Source organism: Balaenoptera ricei, chromosome 5, assembly GCF_028023285.1.
Source record: "Balaenoptera ricei isolate mBalRic1 chromosome 5, mBalRic1.hap2, whole genome shotgun sequence".
Classification (NCBI taxonomy): domain Eukaryota; kingdom Metazoa; phylum Chordata; class Mammalia; order Artiodactyla; family Balaenopteridae; genus Balaenoptera; species Balaenoptera ricei.
This window is the reverse complement of record NC_082643.1, coordinates 100,257,398-100,283,013: the sequence shown is the minus strand read 5'-3', so window position 1 is coordinate 100,283,013 and position 25,616 is coordinate 100,257,398. Positions and strand designations below refer to the sequence as shown.

General features: G+C 40.1%; 1 protein-coding gene and 1 pseudogene across 2 annotated transcripts in view; one reads left to right on the top strand and one right to left on the bottom strand.

Moving 5' to 3' along the window:
* The window catches only part of C1QTNF7 (C1q and TNF related 7), a 129,337-nt gene that overhangs the window by 15,871 nt on the left and 87,850 nt on the right, over positions 1–25,616 (top strand). The window lies entirely within an intron of this gene.
* Positions 9,481–10,125, bottom strand: LOC132366580 (peroxiredoxin-1-like; annotated as a pseudogene).

Genomic DNA, 25,616 nt, shown 5'->3' with positions numbered 1-25,616 from the left:
TTCCTGGACTTGATTAACTATTTCCATTCTCATATTAGGGAAGTTTTCAACTATAATCTCTTCAAATATTTTCTCAGTCCCTTTCTTTTTCTCTTCTTCTGGGACCCCTATAATTCGAATGTTGGTGCATTTAATGTTGTCCCAGAAGTCTCTGAGACTGTTCTCCATTCTTTTCATTCTTTTTCTTTATTCTGCTCTGCAGTAGTTATTTCCACTACTTTGTTTTCCAGATCACTTATCCGTTCTTCTCCCTCAGTTATTCTGCTATTGGTTCCCTCTAGAGAATTTTTAATTTCATTTATTGTGTTGTTCATCGTTGTTTGTTTGCTCTTTAGTTCTTCTAGGTCCTTGTTAAACGTTTCTTGTATTTTCTCCTTTTTATTTCCAAGATTTTGAATCATCTTTACTATCATTACTCTGAATTCTTTTTCAGGTAGACTGCCTATTTCGTCTTCATTTGTTTAGTCTGGTGGGTTTTCACCTTGCTCCTTCATCTGCTGTGTGTTTCTCTGTCTTCTCATTTTGCTTAACTTACTGTGTTTGGGGTCTCCTTTTTGCAGGCTGCAGGTTCGTAATTCCCATTGTTTTTTGTGTCTGCCCCCAGTGGTACGGTTGGTTCAGTGGGTTGTTTAGGCTTGCTGGTGGAGGGGACTGGTGCCTGTGCTCTGGTGGATGAGGCTGGATCTTGTCTTTCTGGTGGGCAGGACAGCATCCAGTGGTGTGTTTTGTGGTGTCTGTGACCTTATTATGATTTTAGACAGCCTCTCTGCTAATGGGTGGGTTTGTGTTTCTTTCTAGCAGGACAGGAGTACAATCTCTTCCTCTTCTTATAAGGACACACGTTCTGTTGGATCAGGGCCCCACCCTCATAACCTCATTTAACCTTAATTACCTCCTTAAAGGTCCTACCTCCAAATATAGTCACATTGAGGATTGGGGCTTCGACCTCTGCATTTGGGGGGTGGGGACACAATTAAGTCCTTCTCACCCAACCTCTTCTACAGATAATCAGCCTCTCCTGCCTTTTTTTCTTTTCCACCCTTACCCTTAGACTTCTTCCCACCCAGCCCACGCCATTCAGCCATTTCCCTCTTTCTACCCTATTCTTTGTGTCCTTCAGTTCATTATTCTACACAGCTTCTCTTTTCTCACTTTCTGTAACCTCCTCTTCATGCATTCTCCTCCTATTTCTCTCTTCCTCTACTTTCTCAGCCTTTCTCTTTCATCCCAATCATCACCTTCTCCAAAGTCCTCTCCCCTCTCTTCATTTTCCTCTTGTCCTCTTCTCCACAACAACCCTTGAAGTCTAAATTCTATTTTTTGTTTGTTCGTCTTTATACTTCATACCCTGTAGGATGTACACCCCCATAACTGGAGTGCCCCAAGCAGTGCCTGGTACATAGTAGAAACCTCATAAGTGTCAGAATGCCCCTTTTACACAAGATTTGAGGCAAGTTAAAAGAAATGTGCAAAATGAAGCAATTTAAGTGGAAATTAAAAAGTCAAAGCCCTGAGGCAAAAAGGAAACAAAATATGTGAACCACAAGACCCAATTTGGTTACTGTGATTGAGCGTGAAATTTCACTTCCTGGAAGCCAAATGCATAGTCCTTTCAGACTTAAAGTGACCCATGTATTCTCTGGTGTGCTGGGGTAAAGTACTGGAGGAGAAGAAATGAATTCCTTTCCTCTTGCCCTGACCCGGGCAACTGTTCTCTCCATATCACAGCTTTCTTTTCAACAGTTCATTAATCTCTCACTGGCTATCCAGTGTTGTATTATGTTTAAAGCTCACTCAAATCCTGTTTAGAATATTGTTTTGTGTAGTAAAGAATGCAAATCTTATAATGAAGCCAATTTGTAGTTGAGGGTATTTCTAGGAGGTTGCTAAAGGAAATCCGCAGTATTGTCAGTGTCGTGTCAAATCCAGAACTCACAAAGCAGAGCCTGCGATATTTTATTTGTAGACAATCAACTAGAATGTATAAATTATTACTGGCAGATGATTATAATTCCGAATCCCTAACACTAATAAAAGGAAACCCAGAGCATCTTGATAAGAATCTTTTTGTTTTTGTTTTGTTCCTGGAAGTCAGTAGAACAGCAGTTGTATGTGGTTATATTAGTCTCAAGATACTTAATTTGCTGACCTTAGTATTTCAGAAAAAAATTTGTATGTATTATATTTGTGGGAAGCAAAAATAATGGTTTGAGATTTTTATCAAATATGGAGAGTAGTTATGTATGAAAAAAAAAAAGTTTATTGAATGTGGGTTCAAGCAACAGCTGTGAAGTTCATGGGAGAAAACTATCAGATAAAGGAAAGAAGGAAGGGAGGAAGGGAGGGGAGAAGGAAGGAGGAAGGAAATGTTTCTCTGAATCTTTTTCTACTTTCCCCTATAGATACTCAGTTTCCTCATCTTCCCTTACATTGTACTCTTTCCTCTTTTCTGTCACTGTCACCTTCCCTCTGAAGCCTGCAGAGAAAACTGTATCTCCATCTCAGACCACTCCTTCTCCATGAAAACCTAGTCCTTTATTTTCAATACTTTCTCCTGAACATAGAAATGTAACCATCATCACAGATTTTCTGTATTGTTACTGACTCAGCCATTATCCCAAAATATGCCTAAGGCTATCACTGTTATACTAGACTCTGGACACCACATGCCAATAGGGCCATTATCAAGCTGAAGTAGAGGTAGCTTGTGCGACCAGAGGATGAGAAATATTAAAACCAAAGTACACAAACAAGGATTGCAAGGTCCTACCCTGGAGATGGGAAAACTAATGGGAGATGTGAGTATGATTTCAGGTATTTGAATGTCTCCCTCAAGTAGGACTTTGGAAGCAATTCTCCAAGATTTGGCATCAATTACTTAGGATTCTAATCCAGAGAGGATTTGACCTGAGTTAAAAATCACAGTTTTGTCATTTTTCTAGGCTTGTGTCCTTGGGGAACTAACTCTGCCCATCTCCATTTCTTTGATGTAAAAAATGAGGATAATAGTATCCATCTCATTGAGGTTGCTATGAGGATATACCATGGTGCTCAATCAGTCATAGCTAAGATTAATATTCCTGGTACTTCTGTTGAAATGCAATAGAAGAGAAAGCATTAGATACACAGGGTTATTGTTTGGATCATAAAGCATAAGATTTTCTTTCCTTCCTTCCTTCCTTCCTTCCTTTCCTCATTCTTTCCCCATCGTATCCAGCCATACCTTGAACCTGCATTCGGTAAGTTTTCTGATTAACCACAAGTTGCAGATTTCCTTTAGCAACACCATAGCAAAAACTCTAACTATAAATTGCCTTAACTGCAACACTTGCATCCTTTATTACAGAAAAACAGACTGTAAGAACAGGATTTGAGGAAGACCCCAAAAGAAATTCAGAAGATGTGAAACAGAGCTTTGCAATATTATATAAATAAAAGAGAAAGAGAGTCTTAGCTGTGGTTCTCAACCCTAGCTGCACCTTAATCATCAACAAGGGAGCTTTGAAAAAACCTAAAGCTCAGTTTGCACCCCAGACCATTACATCAGAATCCCTGATGCTGGGATCCAGGCGTAAATAATTTTTAAAGCCCCCCAGGTGATTCTAATATACAGCCAAGGTTGAGAACTGCTGTTTTAGAGGAAGTTACTAGCCAATGGTGTGGAAAGCTGCAGAGTTGACGAGGCTGGATGTGTACACACTGGTGTGAGCACATCGATAATTTTCTAAACTCTAGAGAGGCTTTTCAGGAGAGCTGTGGGAACAGAAATCAGACTTGAAAGGAAGAAGTGAGTGGCTAGGAAGAGTCTACAGCAGGCGTATCTTAATCCTTCAACAAATATGGTGGAACACAGAAGGGAAGAGTGAGGAAGACAGCGTGAGGAGTTAGCAAAAGCAAAACAAGTTATTTCTAGAATATGGGAGACCTAAACATATTTGAACCAAAGCTGAGTCTACCACATCTTGTACACTTCCAAATTAAATTTGGGGAAATAGTGAAAAAATGTTTGCACTGATCAAATAGATTTCATCTTGACGATTTCAGATACATCACAGGCTCTTGACCAGTTATGCCCTCTGCTTTATGTCTCACCACTCCTTTCATTTTAACTGCCATTTGTTCCATTTTCTGCTGTGTGTCAAATACGTCGCTTGATGGCCGCTCTTAATCCTCACAAAATCCTGTGAAGTGGCTGCCTCCCATTTTACAGATGAGGAAACTTTTCAGATGAGGAAATGAGATTCAGAGAGGCGCCATGGTTTGTCCAGAGTCAATAAATGACAAAACCAAGATTCGAACTTGAGTCTCTATGACCCCAAAGCCCACAGTCTTTTTACCCTGCCCCTATGCCTCCAGATAAAGCACAAATTCAATCCTTGGAGAGTTGCGTGCTTCCTTCAGAATCTGCCAAATGACAAAAACTATGCCGTGAAAGGTGGTGTCCTGGCTCCAGGACCTCTGGATAAAATGGATGAAAAAGTGAAAATGTATCAGAGGCTGCAGAAGGGCTTGAGCAAGGTACAAAGCATTTCAGAGAGAGGTGGGCATGAGGTCTGTCATCATTGACACAGATGCCCAGGAAGATAGTGGAGGGGCAGCCAGAATTGAGGTTGCCCACAGCAGACACTAACCTGAAAACGCTCCATGCGCAAGTGCAGCGGGGTTTGGACAGCAATGGTCATTCTCAACATCGTTCCTCTCTGCCATCTGCCCATGCCTTCCTCCTTCCGTGGATTTATCATCCTTGCTGACTTCTACCTGCCAAATCATCCAACTTGTGCCAGTTCATTTGGCCATCTTCTCTTGCTCAAACTGAATCTCCACGTCCCTTGATTATCCCTGAAAACTGATTAGTATCCATTTGCAAGCAATGTTTCCCTCCTAGTACGTCCAGGTATATAGGGTCCAGAGGGCTGTTTGATTTCTGGGATATTAGCTTAGAGGAGAATGAAATTTAATAAAAAAGTATGAGTTCCAAATAGCTGCATCATCTGTGTCAAAGAGATGATTTCCATTTGGGCTGCCATCTGTAGATATTATTATCAGTTATCCCTTATACTCAGATGGCGGAGTGAGCAAAACATTATTTTTCCTTCCAATCAAAAGGCCTGGAAATTGCTGATGCAATGTCCACATGAAAGAGCCAGAGACATTTTGTGTTGCCTTTTTAAAACATATTTTAATATAATATTTTAAAAGAAAGTGGCCAGCAAGTTCATTCCAGGACAAGTTTTAGACTCTTTGAGAATCAAGTTGGGTAAGAACATAACAGAGACTGTTTAGTTTGAACAGAAAAATTGCCAACATGCCCATAAAAGGAAGGATCGGCTGAACATTTTCTTTTGGCTCTTATTTTCAGATTTTCTTCAAAAATTAGTCTAATAAAAATTCAAGAGAAGCCATGCAATACACCTATGAAATACAAACACTTCAGGTAGAGCTTGTATCTCAGACCAAAATCAGTCCAGGGAATTTGTGGTAATTTGGACAAGCTTCCTGTCTGTGATGTCCCGGATTGATTACAAAATTCATCAAAAGGAAAGCTGGGGCATTTGCTAAGTGCCAATTTTGTGTCTGGCATGTGCCTTACACATGCCAGACACAATAATGGATGAACATTATCTCATTCAGTCCTCCCAGTTACCCCTTCAGAATGGTATTAGTCCCATTTACCAAGAAAGAAAAAGAAATAGAAAATGTGGCAAGTGTATGGATAAGATATGAGTTGAAGCATAGATTGAGACTACTATTTATCCAAATTGTGTTTGGATCAGTGAATGAATGAATCTTGGAAGGTAACAAAAAAGAAATATATTATATAGGGAGTTGATAAGCCTTGTATTCATTTCAACACTTGGAAACTGGAAGCCGATGTTTTGTGTGAGTCTAAAGCTTCAGTCAAGGGACATCCCAATATTCGTGGATCTCCATGAAGAAGCACCACCGTCTCCTCCTCCTCCACAGCAGTTTCTGTGGTCGGCTAGTTAAGCGAACTTAATCTTCATCACAACGCACTTTCCAACTAGGGAAAATGAGAATCAGAAGTCTTAAACATCAAAAGAGAGAAGGTTGGACTGGGTCTTGAAAGGATACAGACCCACACACCCAGTGGAGAATAGAAAAAAAAAAAAAAAGAGAGATTTGCAGATGGAGTCCTTGGTGAAGGCCAAGTATCCCTGTTTGATCAGAGAAGAATGTTCCGGAAGGAAAGTAGTGAGATGAAAGTTAGATAAGGGTTGGAGAAGGTTCAAGCCGTGAAGGACGCAGAATACAGGAGAGGTAATTTTGACTTTATTTTCAAGGAACTGGGAACACATCAAAGGCTTTTGAGTGAGGGAGACAAGAAGGAAACAGAGTTTTAGAAGGATTAAGCTGGCCATGGTTTGGAAGAGAGACTGGAAGTGGGGAGACCAGCTGGGGAACTTTCCTCAGAAGAATTCCATGACACTCAAGGCCATGGCTGTCGGGAGGCTCTGCATGCCATTTGGGCTGTGCTGTGTGCTCTTTGGATGAGGCAGGCATCTTTAGGCTGTTTGTGCTCTGTCCAGTGGGCTCCTGTGGAATGGCCTAATTCCTGTGGCCTTTGATGTGGAAATGTCATCCTGACAGTGATGAGCGAATTCCAGGAACCCTTCCAGCAGAGAGCACCTACTAAAGAAGGGGGCCCCCACTACCAGCATGTTGACCTTAAGGAAGCAAGGAGATGGTGATGAGAAGCAAGCTGCTTGGGGGAAAAAATGTGCTTGCCTCTTAGAGAATTGTTCCCAATGCCCTAGAACACAAATTTAAACTACGGCCCCAAAGCAGGAATGGCAGAACGTGAAGGGCTCACTTGAACTTCACACTTAAAGAACAATTTTCCATAGAGACATTGTTGCCTCACCCCACCCCTGCTCTGCGCCGCTGGATCCTCGCTTTTATCAGAGCAATCTCCAGAGTCCATTGCATTAGGAAAATCCTAACCAGACCTTGCTTTTCGCGGGCAGTGGGTCTGTGCATCATTCAAGAAGACGGTGTGGGAGAAGAGGCTGGAAAAATAAGATTGCATCTCAGCTCACTTAGACATCTGATCTTGGGCAAATTCCTTCGGCTGCAGAATAATCATAAAAACATGAGGATGAGATGGAGAAATAAGATTGCATCTCAGCTCACTTAGACATCTGATCTTGGGCAAATTCCTTCGGCTACAGAATAGTCATAAAAGTATGAGGATGAGATGGAGAAATAAGATTGCATCTCAGCTCACTTAGACATCTGATCTTGGGCAAATTCCTTTGGCTGCAGAATAGTCACAAAAGCATGAGGATGAGATGAAATAATAGAGATGACAGCATTATACTCAAAGTAAGGGGCTGACTACAGAGGTCAGCATGATCATAAATCAATGTCTCCAGAGCCAAGCAGGAAATGCAAATGAATGCAGTGGGCTGAGTGAAGACCTGAAAACCAGAGCTTCCATGCTCTGGTACCAGTTTCTCGGTCACCCTCAATTTACTTCCCAATGTTTAAATAATAGCAACTAATTCAGATCACCTGTAAAACCCCAAACAAAGTAGTGGATCAAATTCGGCTGCCAGTTTGCAGACATGGACTGGCTGCTTGCAAACTGTTACGCTCAAACCCCAGTTCTGCCGCTTTCTAGTTGTGTGTGTTAGACACGTCTCACACCTTCTCTAAAGCTTACTTTTCTCATCAAAGAAATGTGGATAAGAAGGGCAATGTAGAGGGCAGTGCTGGAGATTAACTGAGATCATGTGCCCCCGGCTCAGCAATCTGGAGGTTGGAGCTGGGGGATGGAAGCCCACCCCCCCAGCTCTGCCAGACATTAACCCTTTAGTTACTGGTCTGCAGAGAAATCTGCTGGGTGGGAGATTGGCACAACAGCTTTCACCAAAGTCCTTCATACATTTTTCAGTCTTCTTAATGCTCAGCAAGTGTCAACAGTTATTTTTATTAACTGAAGTATAGCTGATTTACGATGTTGTGTTAGTTTCTGGTGTATAGCAGGTATACATATATATATATTTTTCAGATTCTTTTCCATCATAGGTTATCACAAGATATTGAATAGAGTTCCCTGTACTATACAGTAGGTTCTTTTTGTTTATCTATTTTATATATAGTAGTGTGTATACGTTAATCCCAAACTCCTAATTATCTATCCCTCACTTTCCTCTTTTTTTTTTTTTTTTTTTGGCTAGACAAGACTTTTATTGGGTACAAGATGATCATTTTTGATAAAGAATTATAGTAGAGATCTTAAATTAAGATAACAAGGCTCAAAGAAGTTTGGTCAAAAGGCCAAAGCAGATCCAGACTTGCCACCTGCCTTGGAATATGGGATTATTACCTGTTACCATTTCTCTGCAGTGCTTCAAGATGCTACTTGTTACAGGGCTTAAGAAGCAACTATCCCCTAAATAATGGTACCTGCCTCAGAGGGTTATTATGGAGACTGAATAAATACGAAATAGTGCCTGGAATATAATAAGCTATTATTGAAGGCCCCGGGAATCCTATATCGCTGCTCATAGCTCTTGCTTGTCTGAATATTGGAGGGGTAGGTAGGCTGGGGTAGCCGTGTCTGGAAGGTGTCTAGAAGGGCACCACATGATATACAGAAGGATTCTCAGTCCTGCATCTGCCTTAGCTTCAAGAGCCCAGGAGGAATCCACCTTTGCCCCACTGACAACCCTCCCTCAGGACAATGATATGAGGACAAGAAAGAACTACCCTCAAATCAAGGATAGAAACCCAGGGAAGCCACGAGGTGCCCAGCACTGTGCTTTTGACACAGAAAGCCCTACCCTATGAACACCAGCGCTTGTGTTTGTCTCCCCCTCCCCCTTTTAGTTCCAAAGCTACTGAAGTCTATATCTCTGACCTTTTACAGAACCAGTACCAGGCATTTAATCAGAAGAGGCCAAGCTTCAGGTTTTCATACAGTCCTCCCAGTAGTGTAAAAGTAAATGTCAGTAATCTCACTGGGCTCTTAACCTGCAACCCAGCCTATAGCATAAATTGCAGTGCCTTGGCCAATACTGTAGTAGGTCTTGCTCTTCTCCAGATATGGTGAAATGAAACACCTTGCTTCAGGTCCATTCCCTGTATCTACTTGCATTTCCCCTCAATATAATTTCCTGATTCTGAGGCAGCTCTCACACCTCATTTTCCCCTAAAGAGGGAAAGCAAAAAGTAAATTCCTCTTGCACTCAAAGGCTAATGCCCCCCAAAAATGAAGAATCAACAAGGTCTCAGCTCAAGTTTAATAAAACTACAAAAGACCAAAAGTGATACCCTACTACTATACACATCAGTTTGCCTGCCCCATAATACAGCTCAGGCCATTCCCTCCAGAGGAAGAAAGGCTGGTCTCCCCAACCCCTGCAGGAAAGGCCTGTCCTGTCCCACAGCACATCTGGGCTGACTGTAAGGTCTTGTGTTTTAAGCATGACAATAGTACAAAAGACAACAGTTTTGTTCTCATGGCCACCTACTGCAGCCTGGCCCTAAAATGGCCCAGCGCTCACTTCTGCTTAGAGAAATATTCTTTGCTCTTCTGGACATCAGGCTTGATGGTATCACTGCCAGGCTTCCAGCCAGCTGGGCATACTTCCCATGTTTGTCAGTAAACTAGAAGGCCTGAACTAGTCTCAGTGTCTCATCCACAGAACGGCCAACAGGAAGGTCATTTATGGTAATCTGTCAAAGGATACCTTTTATCATCAATAATAAAAAGGCCCCTGAATGAGATGCCTTCATTGGCCTTTAAGACCCCATAGTCCTGAGCAATGGTGCGCTTGAGGTCTGATATCAAGGGAATGTTCACAGGTCTCAGTCCTCCTTGTTTCTTGGGTGTGTTGATCCGTGCCAGGAGACAGAAGTGAGAATCTGCAGAAGCACCCATCACTTGGCAGTTGAGTTTCTTAAATTCTTCTGCCCTATCACTGAAAGCAATGCTCTCCATGGGGCACACAAAGGTGGAGTCAAGAGGGTAAAAGAAGAACACAACATATTTTCCTTTGTAGTCAGATAGGCTGATATCTTTGAACTGACCCTCTGGCATTACAGCAGTTGCTTTAAACGGGGGGCACGGTGCCCAATTTTGGCATTTGCTGAAGACATATTGCTATCAGCAGTTCTCAGAGACAAACCACAGAGGACAGTCAGGAAGGAGACATGCCCCCTTTCCTCTTTGGTAACCATAAATTTGTTTCCTGTGTCTGTGAGTCTGTTTCTGTTTTGTAAATAAGTTCATTTGTGTCAGTTTTTTAGATTCCACATATAAGTGATATCACATGATATTTGTCTTTCTCTGTCGGACTTACCTCACTTAGTATGATAATCTCTAGTTCCATCCATGTTGCTGCAAATGGCATTATTTCATTCTTTTTTATGGCTGAGGAATATTCCGTTGTATATATATATATACCACATCTTCCTTATCCATACATCTGTTGATGGACACTTAGGTTGCTTTCATGTCTTGGCTATTGTAAATAGTGCTGCAATGAACATTGGGGTACATGTATCTTTTCAAATTAGAGTTTTGGTCTTTTCACAGCAGTTATTTTTAAGGCTCGTTAAGGTTCACTGCTACTCCCCATCCAGAAAGGTCTTCATGTCACTTGAAACTGTGCTCTATGTTAAGGGAGATTAAATAGGAGGAAAACACAGACCCTAACTATTAGAGGACAGACTATATTTAAATAACTCATCACAGAAAAAGGCAATGTCACTAGACTTGGGCTGTCCCTGACCCCTGACTTGGTTGGGTTTGGCCTCCTCCATCAAGGTCTGGCAGGTGGCATCATGGTCTGGCTCACTGAAAAGCCTCAAGTACTCCACTTGGACAGCCAGCTATCCTCTGAATAATCAGGGCTTTGGGATTGGGGTGGGTGACTTGGCATTTGAGAGTTGGGTTCTGTGAGCAAAAGGACTCCATCAGTCTTTTAAGAACACATATAGTCAATTCTTGCTGTTCACAGTAGCTACGTTCTATTTAAGGTCATTCCAAAGGCTGAATTAGCAAATTCATTTCTCCTAGGGGAAATACAAAGTTAGGTTCCTGGAAGTCTCTGGTCACAGCATTTTCAGCAACTGACCTACACATACCCTTGTGTTACATGTGTTTCTGTTTAAAGACACTTTAATACATATTGTTGATTCATTAGCATTGAATGCAGGCAACAGAAATGTAACTCATGCCTGAATGATGCTTATCTAACACACATATTTTCTCCATAAGGCACATCACAGCCTTCTTGTGCACTTAGGAACACTAGACAGCACTTCTCTGCTTGGGGGCCAATTTAAACAGCAAAATCACCAACAAAAACCAAAAAGTGCAAAAAACATGACAGTACATAGACTATGAAACGGATACTTGTTTTATAGTACGAAAGCTGAAAGAAGAAAGTAAACCATAGCCTTGGTTGACCTCAGCTGGGAACATGCATGTCAGGTGACTCAAATTTTTGCAGTTCTGTGCATATCCGCAAACGACCAGGAAAGCACTATGAGTATTGATTTGGGGGTTGCAAATAAATTTTAGCAAGTAGGCAAATTTGCAAATACAGAATTCACAAATAATGAGTATTGACTGTATCTAAAATTTATTCACACACTTAACATTTGCATTTAAACTCAGCCTGGCAGGACTCTGGTCAATTTCTATCAACTCAATTTATTTTTAAGATGTGTAAATATTAACTAGCCCAGAGGACATCATGGATGTTGATAAAGATAAAATGTTGCATTGTAGAATTGGTTTTTTCCGTTGAAAGGACACAGAAAACAACTGGAATTATCCCTGAGACATCTTACCAAGATACTACATCGGCCATTTGCATATTTCAGCATGAAATTGATAAAAAAAAAAAACAAAAATCTTCCGCCTATTAAGGCAGACTCTCTTCCTGGGACTCCTACTAATTGATCCTAGCTCTGTCCTTGAGAATTACCCAGAACAGGGTCAAGCTTCCTTCCACACTGTGGTCTCTCAAATATCTGAAGATGCTACCAGTTCCCTCTTTCAAGTTGGCAATTTCCCGCATTGGAAATCCCCATTCCTCGTAATTACTCTAATTTCACCATCTTTGTTGCTTTCTTGGAACATTGTTTCTAATCTATCGGAAATTAACTGCCATGTCCTGCTTAGGCTCTAGAACGAAATGAGTAGCCTCAAGTTCTGCTGGTTAAGGTATCAATACACAATTTTACTGAGGAGTACCTTGGCAATATATGTGAAACTCTTTTAAAATAAGCACATCCTTCCATGTCTTAAAGTTTATACTAAGGAAATTATTATGGACATGTGCTATAATTTAGTTACAGGGAATTCCCTGGCAGTCCAGTCGTTAGGACTCCATGCTTTCATTGCCAAGGGCTCAGGTTCAATCCCTAGTCGGGGAAGTAAGATCCCGCAAGCCCCGTGGCACGGCCAAAATTAAAAACCCACAAAAAAATAAAATAAAATAAAATTTAGTTTAGATGTTCATTACAGGGATCTTTATTATCCCAACATGTGGAAACACCCAAGAATAGAACAATATTAAAGAAATTATGGCACATCAATACAGCTATTAAAATGACAATGTGAACAAATCTACGTTGACTTACATAGGTATTTATAAAATTGTAATAGAAAAGAAGATTATAAAAGAGTGGTTACAATCTGATTACATTTTATTAAAACATCCATCTATAAGAAAGGAAAACATTCCCAAGAGGTTAACAAAACTCTCGAAGTTTAGTTCAAAGTGTTTCCCTTCTTCTTTATCTATTTTTTTCTACAATAAGCTATTACATTCATTATTTAAAAAACACAGTTCTGTTCAGTGTTTTAAAAGATTACAATTAAAACAACCCTTTGTTAGTTCCCTATTGCTTTCAGGAAAGAGTCCAAACACCTGGCTTGGGACACAAGACTTCTTACGATTTTACCTCTTAGGTTCCATCACCTAACTGGCCTCACAAGTAATTTCCACTTTAGTCATAATGAGCCATCTGAAATATCCCCAGTTTTTATCCCTGCTTTCCACCTCACACCTTCTGCTTGAGATATCCTCTAGGTTTAGAAACTGGTTTGGGGAGATTATCCAGATATTACACAACTGGCAAAACCAATCTTGGCTGCCTGTCTCCGAAACCCATGCTGCTTCCCCAGGATCAGAATGAAAAACTGACACAGTCAACCTGATACTTTTCTAATTATCTTGGTGCCATATTTAATCTTAGCATGGGCAAGTGAATCACTTGAGCATTTACAAAGTTATCTGGAAGAGAAAGAAAACCCTGAATGAAATACAGCCTATTCCATTGACATATATACAGAAGGTCAAAATGATTTCAAAAATGTGTTTTTTCTTTTGGAGAGGAATGGTCCAGGGTATTTGGAGCAATATTTTAGCCAGAGACTAAAGCCGAGTTCGCCAATCTATGTCCTGTGTGTCAGATTTCGCTAATCTGACCCACTCTGACTTCTTCTCTTTCATTATAAGAAGTTAATATTGAATTTCAAAACCCAAATGGCATAAATAAATTCCAGATGTCTTCCCAAATTCCTAAATCTCACATTAGAATAAGGAGACTCTTTGCTGTATATGAGTAGAGGGTTACATTTTAATTCACTGAAAAGCCAAAAGGATCTCTGGGCAATTCTTCAGCCTTTATCTCACCAAGAAAACACATGAACTCTTTGGACTTTCTTTAGGAAATGAGTCCTCAAGATTCACAGCCCAGCTGTCTGACATCTGTTCTGCTTTATTTCTCCCCTTAAGAGGTAAAATAACATCATCATGAAATGCAGGGCCCTGGAGCCCGGCTACCTCAATCTCAATCCAACTGGGAGATTTGGGGCAAGTCACTTAAACTCTCTATTCCTCAGTTTTCTCATCTGGAAAATAGAGGAATAGAGAGGGATAATCATAGTACCTACCTCACAGGGTTGTTGTGGAGATAAGTGACTTAATAATTTAAAGTATTCAGCACAGTACCAGCCACACAGCAAAATGTTTGCACTCATTATTACCTAAGAGGTGTAAGTATGGAGAGCTGATGGAGCCCATCTTAATGGTTAGAAATTATTTTCCCTTCTTCTCCTCCAGATAAAAGAGCTTAATCCAAGGTTAAGGAGGCTCTCATCCTTCCGTGAGTGATTAATAATCTAACTTCAGATCCCAGACCTTTCCCCTCAGCCTGGTCCAGACCCAGACTTACCTACCTGAGTCATCGTTCCTCAACCTTCTGCCTTAGCCATGCCATCCAACCAACTTTGCATCCAGGATAGCTCCACTTACGTAAATGTAAAAGCTCTGTCCTTGGAGGATTTGCGGATGCAGCTTCACACCTCCAATTAATTATAGGACATCATATATGTAAAACATCAAAGTGCCATAAGTGCTCAAAAAAAATGTCATTTTTCTTCCTTTTTTCCCCACCGCCATTAATGACTGATGCCTACGTTTGCAGAAATATTTAATTATAACCATGCAAGACCTTCATTGCTCATCTTCAACAGAGAACTTACAGTCCATATATCCTTTAGCAACTCAGTTTCACACCTCTAGACCATGCATCCGTGCTAGAAAGCAACTAGACAAACAGTGCTATTTCATACTTGACGTGTATTTTCACCTCTCAGTAACAATGAAAGCTTGTGTAATATTTTAGCACGTACAGATCCCTTTCACGTACATCACCTTACTTTTATATCAACTCTTTAGGTAGGTACTGACGTTGTTGTTTTTGTTATCGTTATGATCATAATTTTGCAGTATGGAAAACTAAAGCCTAGACCGATGAAAAGGCTTGCCCCAAATCCTGCAGCTGGTAAGTGATTCAGTGGGGATGTGAACCTGGATTCTCTGCCCTGAAATTCTTTGCTTTTCTTCTAGCAAATTTCACTGCTGAAGTTACAGGATTAAAGAGTGCAAGCCTTAAAAGAAGCCTTATGAATTCCTTGCTTGAATCACTTTCCATTGGATGTCCTTTTTTATTTTAAGCTCTGATTTTTGTTTTCTCTTATGTTGCCATGGTTGGCAAAATCAAGCTCAGCACAGTCATTCAGCCAGCTTGGAGCTGTTTCTGTAGGCTATCATGATTGTGTATTGGATGACTGGTTTAAAAAAAAAAGACATGTTTAATTGGTGTTTTCTTTCAAGCAGCATTTTGTTATATTGCAGCCAAATAATGCCTCATTTAGAAAGAAAAATGAACTATTCCAGAAGGTTTGTTCAAAGAGAGGCCAAATCTTTTGCAACCATGAAGTATTATACACAAATCTGAAAATAGTCCATATTGAGAACAAGGTGGGAAGGTGAAGTAGAGCTGTGCCAATCAAGAATGTCTGACTTCAAGGCTTCCCTGGTGGCGCAGTGGTTGAGAATCTGCCTGCCAATGAAGGGGACACGGGTTCGAGCCCTGGTCTGGGAGGATCCCACATGCCGCGGAGCAACTAGGCCCGTGAGCCACAACTACTGAGCCTGCGCGACTGAAGCCTGTGCTCCGCAATAAGAGAGGCCGCGATAGTGAGAGGCCCGCGCACCGTGATGAAAAGTGGCCCCCACTTGCCGCAACTAGAGGAAGCCCTAGCACAGAAACGAAGACCCAACACAGCCAAAAATAAATAAATAAATAAATAAAAATTTAAAATAATACAGACATACATTTTTTTAAAAAAAGTGTGAATTTAAAAAAAAAAAAGAATGTGTGACTTCATGTATTATGACAGAAACTCAACTTCAGTGCCCTGGCTAAATAGGGGCTTGTGGTTCTCACCTAAAAAGAAGTGAGTTTGGAGGCTTGCAGTTAAGGGTTGGTACAATGGCTCCACAAGGTCATCAGAGACCCAGGTTCCTCTACCTTTCTGCTTTTCCACCTTGGTATATGACTCTCTTTATCAGGATCACAAGATGTCGAGTCTACATCAGTGTCATAACTGCCTTCTGCGTGAAGGCAAAATACAAAGAACAGAATCTGAACAGGTGACATCAGCTGTCTTTCCTCTTTTGGAAGTTTCCCAGCAACATCTTCCATCAACCTCTGCTTACATATTATTGTCCCTACTGGGTGGGTCACATGACCTTCACTGACCACAGGGAGTCTGGGAAGATGGGTATTTACCAGGTGCCATTGCTGCCCCCAAACAGATGAGATCTCTGTTAGTGAGAAAGAATATCAAAATCGGCATTGAGAAGCAACTAACAGAGTCTGCCAAGAAGACTACCATTCACTGGGGTCTTGCAATGTGCTAGACACAAACTAAAACAATGCTAAAAAAGAAAGAACACTATCCTTGCATTAGAAAATCATTTCCTAAAGAAAATGATATCCAGAGAGATGTGAAATGTGACATGCATTTTTCTCAGAAGATCTGCATGTGGATTTTTCTCATGTGACAATGCCTGGCACAGAATAGACACTCAAAAATGGTTTTAAATATTTCCCTTTTCTTTGTCCTCTCTCGCAAAGGAAATTAGAAATGCAGTACCAGCTTCCCCTTGGAGTGCCTTTATATCTGCATTGTCTAATTGATCTTGTTATGATCTAACTATAGCTACTGGTCTGGCCAGTGTGTCCGTATCCCCAACCTCTGGCAAACACAGCACTGCTGACTTTGTTAGATCATGTCAAATTTTTCCTGCTTGATATATTCTCTATTTTTGATTTCCTCTCCAGAGCTGTAATGATATTGTTTTCACTTGCAATGTCATCAGCTAAGAAATAAATAGCCTTTCGTTTGGTTTTTATCAGCATCTTCTTTTGCTTGGCACTTAATAGGAGCTCAATGATATCCATTGAACAAATGAATCTCAGCTTCATCATTTACCAGGTGTGTGATCTTAGACAAGTTTCAGACCTACCATGATGAGAGAAAGGAAATGCTTGTTTTAGAGATTTTTTTTTATCATGCTGTGGCATTATAGCTGCAATAGCTGATGACTATAGCCTGCCACCAGTTAGTGAGGGAGGGAAATTCATGCAAAAGAGATGCTCAGCAGATAGTGCCAAAGATATTTACTATAGAATAACATCCATCCTGTAACAAGACTCTTTTCTCTACCATTTGTTAAAATTAATAGACAATCCTGAATTATAATAGCCTCACATATAAAAAGTGCTTAAAAAATGACACAGGAACTTCACCAAATCCTACTCTGAGGTTTTTAGAGCATGTAAAGCACCACCATGGAAGGAAATGTTTTCTGAGCAAGCATCATTCTGTTACATCAGTGGGCAAGTGCATGGGATGCCGATGACAAAAGAAAATACCCAGAATGCTTATCTCACTGACACAACTGCATTATAAATGCATTAGGTTTGACTTATGGGAAACAATTAAACAATCCCTGTACAGAGAGTAGAATGGGTAAAGCACCTCTCCTTTGTCAAAAATTGGATCTCTTGATTGTCAGTGAAAACCAAAGCTGGAGTAAATTTGGAAATCTGATATGTGGTCGCCTGGAGGTTTATCCCTACCAAAATGTAAATTCACACCAGTGTTGAATGGGGTTTCCATCTTGCTTGACACACTTATGTATCAGACCTCTCTTCATAAAACATCCAGTGAAACTGGAATTTTGGAAGCAATAAGCAGGTGTTTGGCACCATATACAACTTCATACATAGGGTATGAGTCATAACCTAGTGTCTTTTCAAGGCATTTGTTAGATAGCAAAAGGTAGCTCTCAAGAGATTTCTTTTTGTCAAGCAGCATAAACAACTGGAAACGTATTTGCGTACTTAAAAATCAAACAGACCTGGATTTGATTCCAGGACTGCTGTCTAATAAATGTGCAGCACTAGGCATACTACTTATCACCACTGAGTTTTTTCCTCACCTGTAAAATGGAAATAATACTTAAGTTGAGCCAAGTGAAGTTGCCATATTTGAAGTCAAGAGAAGTCAAATATTGGTGATTCCATATGGTTCGGCCTGTACCTGTTTCACAGGACTGAGTCCAGATTAGAAGACTAAGTCCATGTATGCCTATGCGTCACAACTCTACTGTTACACGTGACAGGCACCCGACTCAAAGTAGCTTTAGAAAAAAGGGAATATATATCAAATCACCACAATGTACACTTCAAATATCTTTCCCTTTTATTTGTCAGTTATACATCGATAAAGCTAGAACGTTGTCAAAAGGGCAGAGAATGCATTAACTCCTGTAATTGGGCAATCTAGGAATGGTGCCACCTTCATGCATGGCAGGATCCAGGGGCTCAAATAATGCACTGTATCCTCACTCTCTCTCTCTCTGCTGCCCTGCCCCCTTCTGTGTCTGTTGACTTTGTCAGGTATGGTGGACAGGATGACCAATGATAGTCTTCACCAGAAGCAAAAGGGACTGCTCTCTCCCAAAGGCTGTTTTTCTTGTGTTACATGTTCAGCTAATCACTGTTTCCATTGTGTCAGGTGCCAACTACTAGGCTTGGTCCAGCCTGGTTGAGTTTCTCACCTCCAGGGTGATGGCGGGAGCAAAGGGCGCTGTACGTGAGACCCTGATTAGAGCCACAAAAGATAGTGAAGCAGTACCCAAAGAATACTGGGGTATTAGACTGGAAGGGGAAAAAAAGTCCACTACAGTATGTACAACACTTATTACAGATCCTGGCACACAGAAGATGTGCTAAAATTAGCTGAACAGTTTCCTACACTATAGTCAAAGGACTTAAGACAAAGTGACCAACTTTTCTCAGTGTGCCCAGGATTTTCTTGGTGTTAGCAACGTATAAGTCTCACACCCTGGAAAATTCCTCAGTCCCATGCAAACCTTCCTGGTTTATCTAACCTATCCCTGTTTTAAAACTGAAAGTCCCACGTTGGGGAATCCCCTCATTCCCAGGCAAACCAGGACAGCTGGTCACCCTACTCAAAGACAGCACTTGTAAGTGTAAATCTTAACTGCAGTTGAGGTCTTGTTAGGTCAGTTTATTAGTTTGTTGCATCAATAGAAGATTGACATGCTATGGTACACCCAAAACCATCGAAATAGTAGGGAAATACTATTTCTATAGATAGTCCCATGGAAAAATGCATAGACCATGTGTTTTACTTAGAGTTACATATCTGCTCCTTTGCTTTGCCTTCCCCCTCTGTTTTCTTTGTTTTTATTTCAGTGTTTTTCTTTCTCCCTTTTCCTCTTTCCTTTCATTCTTTCCTTCCTTCCCATCTTCCTTCTCTCTTATTTTCTTCTTTTTCTTTTCCTTTCTTGTTTGGTAACATATTCACCTTTCAAATAACATGTGATTTAGATTTGTTTGTGATCTTCAAAGGAGCTGTTATGTGTTGTTTGACTAAAACACACCAGCCTCACTAAATACATTTATAGTGGTTAATCCACCAAGTAAGTGGAAACTTCACTGTTGATTAGGACAAGAAGTGTATGTGCAATTACTGTGGGCTTGCTGAGCCAGCATGGTCATGATGCTGAGCATGAAGAATGAAAAAATTGGGGGGAAAAAAAGCAAAGCAAAGAAGATGGTGATGATTGTGAAATGAATAGACTGGAGACTGGAAGAACTTTAGATTGAATTCTTTCAAGGGACATTTTGGTTTAACTGTTTACATAGGGGTTGCACCTACTACTAATGGAAATTGCTGAGATTTGGGAACTCCTTCTTCTTTTAAATCAATACTATCATTAATTAAGCAATGTAAACCAGGAAATCCTTCTTGGTTACAAACTATGCTTTGAAGCCAGGCCTGCATTTGAATGTTTTCAATCAAAATCTTAAAATAAAATTAGAAAGAAAGCAATGTCTAGTCTTTGAAGGAGAGTTATCTTGAGGAAAACAGAGCCTTCTGAATTACACTTTGGTGAGGGATGAGAATTTTGCTGCCCTTATTAAAGTGCTGAATTTCTAAAGAAGTAGCTCCACTTTGGAGGCAAATTCAAATACTCCCTCATGACAGGGGTTCCATCCACAAGTCAGGGTCACATACTTGGGACTTCCACTACCTTTGGGTTTTCCAAATAACAGCATTCACATCAATTTCACAATTTTTGTCAATACATAGTACCACTTGTACCATTTATGCACAAGTTTACTTTTTTAGACTAAGATGATGTAGCCAATGCAGTTCATTAGGGCTCATGCATAGCAGTGTCCTGAGAGCCCAGGCTGACTCTCAGACTCTAATGATTTTTAAACTTTTGTGGGAAGAAAAGTATTTTCACCCACAAGAAAAGCAGTATACTCTGGTGACATTGAAAAGGATTGGAGCCTCACTACCTGATTCTTATCTTGGTTTTACATTTCGGTAGCCTCGAGATTTTGGATAAGTGACTTTAATTTTCTATCCATATGAGTGTGAGGATTAATTAAGACAACTCCTAGAAATAATCAATGAACAGTGCCAGCACTTAACAAATGTTAGCAAGGATTTCTTCTTAGTTCATTAGTAGCGAGAATGAAGGCTTGCATAGTCCTGTAGGGCAGACAGTTCATTTACTCTGGGAAAGCCAATTAAATGTGGAATGTAATGCAAAGATTAAATTCTGAAATAAGTGGTTTCAAGTCATTTCAATGCATTATGGGAAACAATTTTTTAAAAAATTTAATTTGAAACCAGAGGGCATCTCTGCAGAGGAGGCCACTTTGGGAGGAAATGTATCTAGCTCCTTAGGGACAAACAGTGTTATAGTGTTTGTTGCTAAATTGGCTTCCCCAAGACCAGATTTGTATCACTTGTAGTTATTGAGTCAGAGGTAAGAATCCGAAGGGAAAAAAATATATTTTACCAAGATTTTGTGAGTCTCTTTGCACAAGTTAAGCTGATTAAGTGCCCAAGTGAGAAAACACAGCCCAGAGTTAGGGAGAGTCTGATCTCCCCTTCCTCTGCAGAGAAGCCAGCCTCATTTTGCTATCACAAGGATTTTTGATAATGTTTTAAACATTCTATTCTATATATGATTATTTTGGGAATATAGGAAAGCTATTTTTAGTGTATTCTTTTTTTAATCTGGCAGCCATATTGAAGATATATAACTTCTAATAGCCTTTTAAAATGTGCTTGCATTGTTTAGGTGCACAATTGTATTATCTGTCAATAATAATAACTTTGCTTCCTCCAATCCAGTTCCTATACCTCTAATTTTTTGTTTCCTGTGTCATCACATGTAAATTATTTTACCATCATTTAGGAATGATTAAAATAGTATTGTATTTTTGATCCACTATGATAAGGATGACTTTGAGAATATAGCAATTAAAAGCCCAAGAAATAGCTAAAAATCTGTTGCAGTAAATGATGTAATGTGACAATGCCCTGGGCAAAGACAATGGGTTAAAAAAAAAAACAGATGGAAAAAAGTACCAATGAGCAATAATTTTTTTCATTTTTTTATTGAAGTATAGTTGATTTACAATGTTGTGTTAATTTCTGCTGTACAGCAAAGTGATTCAGTTATACATATATATACATATATTCCTTTTTTATATTCTTTTCCTTTATGGTTTATCATAGGATATTGAATATAGTTCTCTGTGCTATATAGTAGGGCCTTGTTGTTTATCCATTCTATATATAAAAGTTTACATCTGCTAACCCCAACCTTCCATTCCATCCCTCCCCCAACCCCCTCCCCCTTGACAACACTAGTCTGTTCTCTATGTCCATGATCCTGTTTCTGTTTCATAGGTAGATTCATTTGTATCATGTTTTAGATTCCACATATAAGTGATATCATATGGCATTTGTCTTTCTCTTTCTGACTTACTTCATTTAGTATGATAATCTCTAGTTGGCATCTGTGTGGCTGCAAATGGCATTATTTCATTCTTTTTTATAGCTGAGTAGTATTCCATTGTGTATATGTACCACATCTTCTTTATCCATTCACCTATTGATGGACATTTAGGTTGTTTCCATGTCTTGGCTATTGTGAATAGTGCTTCTATGAACATAGAGGTGCATGTATCATTTTGAATTATAGTTCTGTCTGGATATATGCCCAGGAGTGGTATTGCTGGATCATATGGTAATTCTATTTTTAGTTTTCTGAGGAATCTCCATACTGTTTTCCACAGTGGCTGCACCAACTTACATTCCCACCAACAGCGTAGGAGAGTTCCCTTTTCTCCACACCCTCTCCAGCATTTGTTATTTGTAGACATTTTAATGATGGCCATTCTGACCTGTATGAGGTGGTACCCCAATGAGCAATATGTTAATTGAGTAAATAAATGTAAGAAATAAAACTTAACTACAGGCTTTAAATATGAGATAACACCAGGAAATTATCCATCATACCAGTCAGGATTCAGTTAGGTAAAATCACTCTAGGTAGGGATTCAAGATGAGAATCAAAGCCTTAAACAATCATTGAAAGAACTATAGAGAATCTATACGTAGGATCAAATTTCATTGACCTATACAACACGCAAAGGAATCCATGCAAAAACTGCTAAAATCTGAATAAGTCCTGTAGTCTAGTTAATACTATTGCACTGATGCCAATTTCCAGTTTTGATCTCCTATTACAGTGATGTAAGATGTCACCCTTGAGGAAGGCTAGTTTTTGTTTCATTTGGTTTTTATGAAATTTTTCAACTTCCTCTGAATTAAAATTATAAATTATTATTATATATTAATTAAGTATAATAATATTATTATATATAATATTAGTATATTATATACACTAGTTGATTCATGTATAATTATTTCTAAATAAAAAGCTTTTTTTAAAAGGGGCTGTAGAACCAACAATTGAAGAAAGAACATACTGTTTTGCTGGAAACCCAGAAGTGCAGGATTGCTAGGAAGCCACACTAATGTGTGATTTACAGGATCTCACATAGAAGCCCCTATAAACCTTGCATCAGTTGACTGTTTTCATGCTGCCTGAAACTGCCACCAAAGAATGTCCTCTTAGTCCTTTCTGCCTTTCACATCCCTGTGAGTGCCCTCCTTGGCTGGCTCTGATCAGGGACCCTGACTGCAAGGGATTCTGGGAAATGTTGTCCCACTCCCTGGTCTGTAAGAGAGAGAGTAGAAAGGTCCAGGGATGGATGATGCCAAGCTGAAAACATATACCCCAGCTCACTGATATTTAACAGATACTATAAATTTATAATCTAGTCTTTGAAAAGGGGATTAGAAGAAGGAAATTAGACAAAATTTTCAGTTTATATATAAAAGACATTCTTAAATAATTCAGTTTCCCAGCATAATTCCCTGGTATCTCTTCCAAGCTATCTTCATCTAAAATAATTTATAATAAGCAAGTTTTCATAGGATTTTTCCAGTTTTTAAAACAATTCCACATGCACTCTCTCACTGACCCACCAAACAATGCTGAGAAATAGATAATAATGAAAACACAAAATATTTATCTAACTCTTTTATTTATAGTATCACATTTCCTTGCAACCCACCAACAAAAGTGTGCTCCTTGTAGTTTTCTGAAGAAAAAACACCATCTTTTCATGTCTTCGTGCATGTGGTTTCTTTAGCTGAGAATGTCTATCCCTGGTAACAAATTCCTCCTGGCAGGCCCTATACCTCTTCATACCCTGTCCCACCAAGGTCTTGCTTCCTCTCTTTCCTGAAAGAGACTGAGTCTGACGGGATATGAACAGGCATCCCCATCGTGCAGAGAGCCAGGCTGTGCTGCCCTTGCAGGAGTCCAGAGGTGGACAAGCAAGCCAGCAGGTGTGACACAAGATCTGTTCCTCAGCTACCCCTCCTTAGTCTAAGAACTCCATCCTTGATCAGCCAAATCTAGAACCCCCATGCAAAATAACAAGGAGAAGAATAAAATTGGTGGTATGCAGAGGACTTAATAAAGATTCCAATTAGATGGCGCTCTCTCTCAGGCATATATGTGCCAGTCACATGACTGTAAAGGAATCTGTTAGCCTCTTTCTACTATTTATTTTCCTTGGTTCACCTTTTCCTACCCCGCCCTTCCTTCCCTGTAAGTCCTCTTGTTAGTGGTCTAATTGCTGCAGATACTTCAGTGGGAAAAACATCCCTGCCCTCAGGGAGTCTACAAACCAGTAGAAAGACAAACATTATACAAATTATCTTAGAAGTATTATAGCTATTGTAACAACTTCTACAACTGTGAAGAAACATTTATGAAGTTTTACAAAAGGAAAAAAATTATGAAGGGGGAGTATAGGATAATATATAAGAGAGAGCAAGAGAGAGCTAAGGTAGGTGAGGAGCAGGTCAAAGAAAGCTTCCCTGAGGAAGGAACACAAGTTGAGTTTGAAATGATGAGAAAAATTTATCAACATAAAGGAGGCTGCGAAGAAAGCAGGGAGAGAATATTCTGGGCAGGCTCTCCACAGCTGTCAGCCTAAATTCAGTGAGGACCCCAAGGGAAACCACAGAGCTCCCTCTACCCCCTTTGCCTTCTCAAAGTGCTGTGGGTAACAATGTCCTGCCTCAAGGCAACTGAGCTGGGAATTAGCAGGAAAGATAAATGGAGGTTCCTGGCTCAGAATCAAGGAGAGAAAAAGAGGTGGAGGCAGAATGTGTCATGGAAAGAGCAGAGCTTTGGTTACCACAGTTTACATTTGGACACAGCCCCTTATTGGCTTTGTGACCTTGGAAAAGGAAATACCGACTATCACAGTTGTTGTGAAGATTGACTGAGAAAAGAAACAAGTAGGACCTTATGCCCAGTAAGGGCTCAATAAATGTTAGTTCTCTTCTCTCACTTTCTCCAGGTTCAGTATGGACCGAATTTGTGTCCCCCCCAAAATTCATATGTTGAGACCCTGACCCCCAATGTGAATGTATCTAGAGATAGGATCTTTAGGAGGTAATTAAGGTTAAATGAGGTCATAAGGGTGGGGCCCTGATCCAAAAGGACTGTGGCCTTATAAAAAGAGGAAGAGAGAAAGAGATCTCTCCTTCTCTTGTGAGCAGACACAACAAGAGGCAGTCTACAAACCAGGGAAAGGGCTCTCCTCAGAACCCGATCATGTTGGTTCCTTGATCTCAGGTTTCCAGCCTCCAGAACTGTGAGAAGATAAATTTCTGTTGTTGAAGCCACCAGTCTATGATATTTTGTTATGGCAGCCTAAGCCGACTAAAATGAGGCTCACTTAGAAAATTGCTCTTATAGATGATCAAGTGCAAATCTTAATTGCAATGACATTTAAAGAATAGATTTATGAAAGGGCAAAGGAAGTGAGTGGAATAACTAAACATGAGCTGGTTTGGGGCTTGAGCATTTTCAAAAATGAGGCTGACCTCGATTCATTTGGTGTTTGGTTGTGACGACTTCCAAAGCAAAGATCCAGTCTGTGTTAAGACTTCTGATGCTTTTCCATGTGATTGAGCAAATGTTTTCTCCTTGTTTTTATTCTTACTGTTGCATGAGAAATGGAAAGTCACTTAAACCCTAAGAAAACCAGTAGTGGCCAGCATGGGGAGACAAGTGCCAAGAGATGGGATGACAGGGAAGAAAGGTGAAATATACTCCTTAAAAGGAGAAGAACAAAAGGCCAAGGACCCAGGATCTCAGGCACTAAGGGTTGTGAGCCAATGTCACAGAAGAAATGGGAAGTGATAGTTGCACCACCCCATCAACAATGTGTTTTGTGTGAAGTGCTGTGCTGAGTGCTGGCAAACACTGCTTTCCAGTTTCAAA